This window comes from Falco cherrug, chromosome 7, assembly GCF_023634085.1.
Source record: "Falco cherrug isolate bFalChe1 chromosome 7, bFalChe1.pri, whole genome shotgun sequence".
Lineage (NCBI taxonomy): Eukaryota > Metazoa > Chordata > Aves > Falconiformes > Falconidae > Falco > Falco cherrug.
In genome coordinates, this window is record NC_073703.1 from 53,896,781 (window position 1) to 53,902,864 (window position 6,084).

Below are 6,084 nucleotides of genomic sequence, written 5' to 3' on the forward strand. Positions count from 1 at the left end.
CTCTTCAGAAAAACTTCCAAAGTGCTGTCTGCTATAAAACAAGATAAATTAATAAGGATTGGAGCTTGCATACAGAAATCTGCTGATTTCAGTAGAAGTTTGCAGGTGGGCATTGGGAGCTCTGAAAGAATCACCTAACACTCTCTGCTATAGCAGAAAGCCTGTGTGTGCATGTGGAGGCAAACACCCCTTCAAAAATTGCTATCGCAGCACAGCGATACACAAAAAGGCACGAGATGTAACCTTTCTCCTATATTGTAATCCACCCCTTCCCTAAGTGGCTGCAGTGAATTGAAAGGAAATATTGAAGCAAGCTGCTCATTCTTCTGGCGTGGGGCTGTGTGGGCTTCCTTGAGCCCCGCGCCACACAAAGGCGAGCACCGCTCCACAGGGACCCGGCGGTCCCGAGGGGGCCCCGCGCAGGAGCTGCCATATCCCTCCATTGTGATTTCCCTTCGAAAATAGTCTAGTGCTTTACAAAAAGCCCAAAACACAATACTGTGACTCAGCAGTTTGGAGCTACAGCATTGCTTGTGACTGAAAGAAGGGCGATTGCAGTGCCTCCTGCTTCCGAACCTCGCTTCACCATCAGCCCTCGGTAAAGGAGTCTCCTGTCAGGGCTGCCACTGAATGCCCTTGGGCAGATGTATCAGCTAGTGTGAGATGCTGAAATAACAGGCATTGAAGGAAAACTACAGAGAAATAGCAATTGTCAAACCTGCCTCGTGATTTTGGGAGGCCAGCTAGCACCTTGGACTGGATACCAAAAATCATTCGGCAGGCAGATGCAGTAGCTACTTCAGCTTCCTTGTCAACAAAGGAGGTAGGACACTGGCTTGCCTGCCTCTCCCAGTTACTGTACCAACATTATTTGTAAAGTGCTTTGACAACAGAAAGCACCAACTACAGCTACTAACTACAGCTAGTAACACCCCACAGCAGCGCTGAGTGGGCCAGAGTTACCAGTCCCCTCCTTTGGCAGGAGACAGAAAGACAACTGAAAAATGTGACCAGGTGGAGAAAGCGAAGGGACTGGTGGAGCAGCAAAGGAGATGAGAGGAAGAAAAGACAAGAGGGGAGACAGCCTTAGCAAACAGAAGCAGAGATGTGGGAAAGAAAAAGTAGCAGTAAACTGTAACGAAAGAGAAGGAAAGGGGAAAAAGAATATGAAAGTTGATTTCTTACAAAATCATCCTTCTGGTTAGTCCCCCAGGGAAGGAGAACGATGAGCCAGGTCAGGCGTGAGGCTGTGCAGCACCAGGGAAGGCAGGGTGCTTCCCCGGGGGGGGGGGGGGGGAACCCACATCCCTGAGTCATAGATGCCTGTCCATCACCTTCCAGCTCCCTGTGCCACAGGCGTTACAGCCACCGGGAGGTGGGACCCCCGCTCTCAGCCGGCTGCCTGGCCCTGTTCACCCTCCCTTCTCCCCTCTTGTCCCCCCTCTCCTCCTGCCATTCCTCTGAAGCCAGTTAGCCTGCTGTCTCACTGAAACCCTCGCAAAAGCTTTAACTGGCCCAAGTTTGTGGGTACCCGATCAGCTTTCAACCTTACCGTTTTGGTTTCCCCACTTACTTTTCCCCCTAAGATTTCCTGTAACCAGAAGTTCTGGGCAAGATTGAAAAACCTGTGGCAATGCTCAGGCGGGACTTCTGCACCAAGGGTGCACGTGGACATTTGAAAAGACAGCCATTTGGGGTTTGGTACTTTCCAATAAAGCAGTTATTTGAAATGAAGTGTGCTATTTATTCAATTGCAGATTGCTTTTCCATGGAATTCTTTGAAGCCATTATGTTCATGTCTCCCTTTAATGATGAGACAACTCTTGCGCTTTGCTAGGTTTTTTGTTCCAGGCTGCTCCCTTTTCAGTGAAAAACACCCCAATTTTTCTTTTCAGAAAACCAGATCATTTAAATAACTGGAAGCAAATAATGAAATTTGGTCCAGCAGTTTCATGTTCTGTTATGAGTTTTCCACATGTGTCAATCTGCTCTGCCTCTGCACGCCCTCAGCACTGGGCAGGGAGGGAGGATGGGAGTTTGAAGGAAGACAACCTCCCTTTAACAGAGTGGACAAAAATACTACTTGCCACCTGCTGGCACCTTTTGAAGGAGCTCAGTATGTTTTCCACCACAGTACTATCCGTACCGTCCACCCATAGACCCTGACACACAAACCAAGCGACTGGATCCCACTGTAGTACTGTGCCTTTGGCAGAGCCGAGATGCAGGCGTCACCTCCTGATTTCCCTGCCCTCTGCAGCTCCTCCTGCCCTGGCAATCCTGTCAGTGGGTGACCCACTGGATTTTCATGAGGGGGTCATAAAAATGAAACAGGGTTTGTAAGAAAGAAACAGCAAACACCACTCCAGATTTAAGGAGAGACTTTACTGTAGTTTTGTAAGAGGATCTCATCTATCTCTTTAATAAGTAAAGAATTTGGGTGACACAGGACCTTCTTGTCTCCAGTGGAGGACATTTTTTCCCCAGGGAACCTGAAGCTCAGTTATTAAAAATGAAACTCTGTCTCAGCCTTTCAACTCAGTTCTTGGAAACACCAGCTGTTAAAAAGAAGCCAAACCAAGGGACACTTTCCAGATAAAGCTTTCCTCTGATCTTGGTACCAGGACGGCTGCATCCGGCTGCACGGAGGAGAAGAGGTGAGCTATGATGCTTGTTACATATCACACAGAAAATGCTGCTTTGCCTCTGATGTGCTGCCTACCTGGTGTGCTGAGCTGCACATTCACAGTTCAAATCCAAATAAAACCCTCTTCCCAAAACTGCCTGGTGCAACTCCCCAGGATGTGTGGGAAATGCTTTTCACAAGCATTAGAGATACTGCGATGAACTGGTGAATTGTTAGCTGCAAACATTCCTTCAGGAAAATTGTAAGGTGTCCTCTTCTGCCAAATTATTTTCAGATTTGTTTTCCAGGTGATTTGTCAGAAAGTTGTTTGGTTTTTCCTATCCAAACTGTAAAAGTCTATCCATTCTAGTTTTACTGGAACTTGAAGATGATTTGCCACTGGGAGAAGAATAAGGTCCTCAGTTTTACATTAGTCCTCATAAGTATACATTAAAAAAGTACTATATTTACAATGAATACAGTGAAAACAAAAGGACAAGCAAGCAAAAGGAGATTTTTCTACAGAAAGTGGATATTTTTTTTGCCTTCATAGCCATCTTTAACTTTTCTGTTCTATAAGAAAAAATTCTAACACAAGGAGAGTTTATTAATATCGTTAGCTGAAGACAACAAAGATCAAAAAGTACTTTAAGACTATTCTGTGGATGGTGAAACAGAGTACAAAGATTTACATATGAAAATGGAGGGCCTGAATTTACAAACAACAGTGTCCTCAGCCAGAGACTCTGCTCAGAGGTACTCTGAGCTGATTGAATACTGAATATCCTGTAAGCCTGTTATGAAACTGCTAGGAAAACCTGCAATTGGAGCAAAGAAAGTTTTCTATTTTTCTAGTCTACATTTTTAATGTTTACATTTCATTTATATATTTTTAATAAATATGTAACAATGTAAAGCACTCAGCAGCTTCTAGCTGTTCCTTTTGAACTACTAGCAGAATTAGGCAATTCTGGTTTTATTTCCACTTTTACTTTCTAGCTTCAGTTTAAACTTTATTGCACCTAGGACTTAATGCTCCACTGTGCTGAATGCCCTGAGCAGTCTTGTATTGCAATAGAAAACATAAACACTCAGCACTAGGGGTCAAGTTTCTCTGCTTTACCTTCACATTCAGGATAGTTGAGCTCTATTTTTCCATCATTTTCCATCCAAATATGAATGTTTTTGAGGTCAAACCTCAAGAAGTAATGCTGAGCATTTACCAAAATAAATGCAATACCCTCTGCTGGTTACAGCTAAAGGTCCATGTAGCCCAACATGCAGTCTTTGGCAGTTCTTCGCCAAAAGGGACAACATATGAATGTGATGTTCCTCTTCCGTAAGATGGGAACAGTAATACATCTGTATTGTACTGGGACCACATGCAATGCTCTTTGTTAGCACCTGATTCTGAAAGGACTTCTCTATTTTATGTCCTGTGAGTAGCACTGAGAATAATGAAAAATAAGGAAATTAGAATCTGCGTACGTGCCCCAAGACAGGGTTGATTATTGTCATTAGTTTAAAAAGCAGTGGAAAAATTGACTGGGGGACTTTTAAAAATGTAATAAAAATGTATCACTTTGATATTTTGAACTTGTTACTTCAAAAGGATTTTCCACCCAAGCTGATTCACACTAGCAAAGGTTGCCAAGGGAGGTTGTGGAGTCTCCATACCTGGAGATACTCAAAAGCCAACTGGATATGGTCCTGAGCAACCAGCTGTAAGTGGCCCTGCTTGAGGAGGGGGCTTGGACCAGATGACCTCCAGAGGTGCCTTCCAGCCTCAGCTGTTCTGTGGTTTGATAGCAGAGCTCCAGAATCAAATAGTCTCATTCAGGCAGGGAGCTGTGGTGTTCAAGCCCTGAGGTTACGCAGTAGCCAGCTGCGAGATCTAACAGCACCACAACTCTTCATGTAGTGGTACAGAGGAAAGTCCTAATTCTGTCCAGCACTGAGTATATCTGGTGAGTCCTGAGTATCTTCAGTGCCCGGTACCAATCACACTCAGAACAGTTCTTGGTATTTTATAGCCAGATCTTACCCCTCTGAAGTCAGTCTTCCTTTGCCTTTGGTAAGGAGTGGATCAGGCCTTTACAGAATGAGGTTGCAACTCTGTAAACAGTATATATAGGTTTTACTTTACTATCTAGCACAGTCCCTTTATGAAATCCCAGTAGCGGAGTCAAACATCTGAAAGAGTTTATGCTGCAGAAGTTGGTCCAGAATACAAGAGGGAAAGATGACAAAAGAGGAGCAAACTCATATGAACGAGATGAGAAAAAGCAAAGGGGGGAGGACAGAGGTACAGAATTAGGAGAAAAAGACAGGCAACGGGAGAAACCCAGAGATGTGAACAAATCCTTTTTTGGGTCTCTTTTTTTTCAATAAGAGGGAAGAGGAATCTTCATGGGAATTTTCCCCTAAAACATTAGCATGCTATAGAAATTCTGTTCTTTGCAAAGTCTCTGTAGAATTGGACAATTCCTTAGAGAAAATGAAACTATATAGCAAGTCTTTGAGAGGGGAGGAGAAAGAAAGAAAGAAAGAAAGGAAGAAAAGGCCGGGAGGAAAAATTTAGGATGACCCCAGCATACAAGAGCATGGCCAGTGATATACAGAAATGTGCACACCTCCTCAAGCCCTGTTGTCAGTGTTTCCCTCAGCCCATTGCCTCCAAGGCCATGAGTGAATTTGCAGGGCCAACAGTAGAGATGGTGAATGGAAAATGCAACTCCTGTCTTCAGCATTTGCAGTAGGAGTCAAGCGCAGCACCCTGAGAGAAGATTTAACATTTTCCCAAGGCAGTGCCATTATCTGGGGAGGAAAAGTGTCTCAGTTTTGGTATCAGGAAAGTGAAAAGGAGCAACCCTAGTGAGCTGCCTTAAAATTTCCTCCCTTCAGAAAAAAACCCAACAGCAACATCCTCTCACTATTACAGTCAGCAAGCAATCCTGCTCCCAAATACCCTTTTTAAAATGTGCAACACTTTCTCCTACCAGCACTGGGTGCTGAACCAGTGAATCCTTCCACCAGGATGGAGGCCAGTAGCCTCCAAGAGGTTGGCTTGTGAGGGGAATGCACAAGGACAGTCAAAACCTGAAATTCAAGCTGAGCTTTTTCTGCCTCACACAACAGTAAAATGTGGCAGAACACAGTAAGTCTGTTGATCTGTGTCAGGGCAGAAGACTGTTTTCCACTCCTCGGCACTCAGATTGAGCCCTCTGAAAAATTATCCCATTGACTAAATGTTCTTAAGATAACAAAATAAATAGAAACAACCCCGAGCGCTTTTCTTGTTCATCCTTTGCTTTATGATCCATGAGGCTACTCTTAATTTCCCTATTCCAACCATGAGAGCTAGAAAAATAGAAAAATAGAAATGAAAACTGAGCTCATGAGACAAGACTACCCCCACCAAAATCAAGTTGGCCCTGTGTGGGTTTCAGAGCCCACCC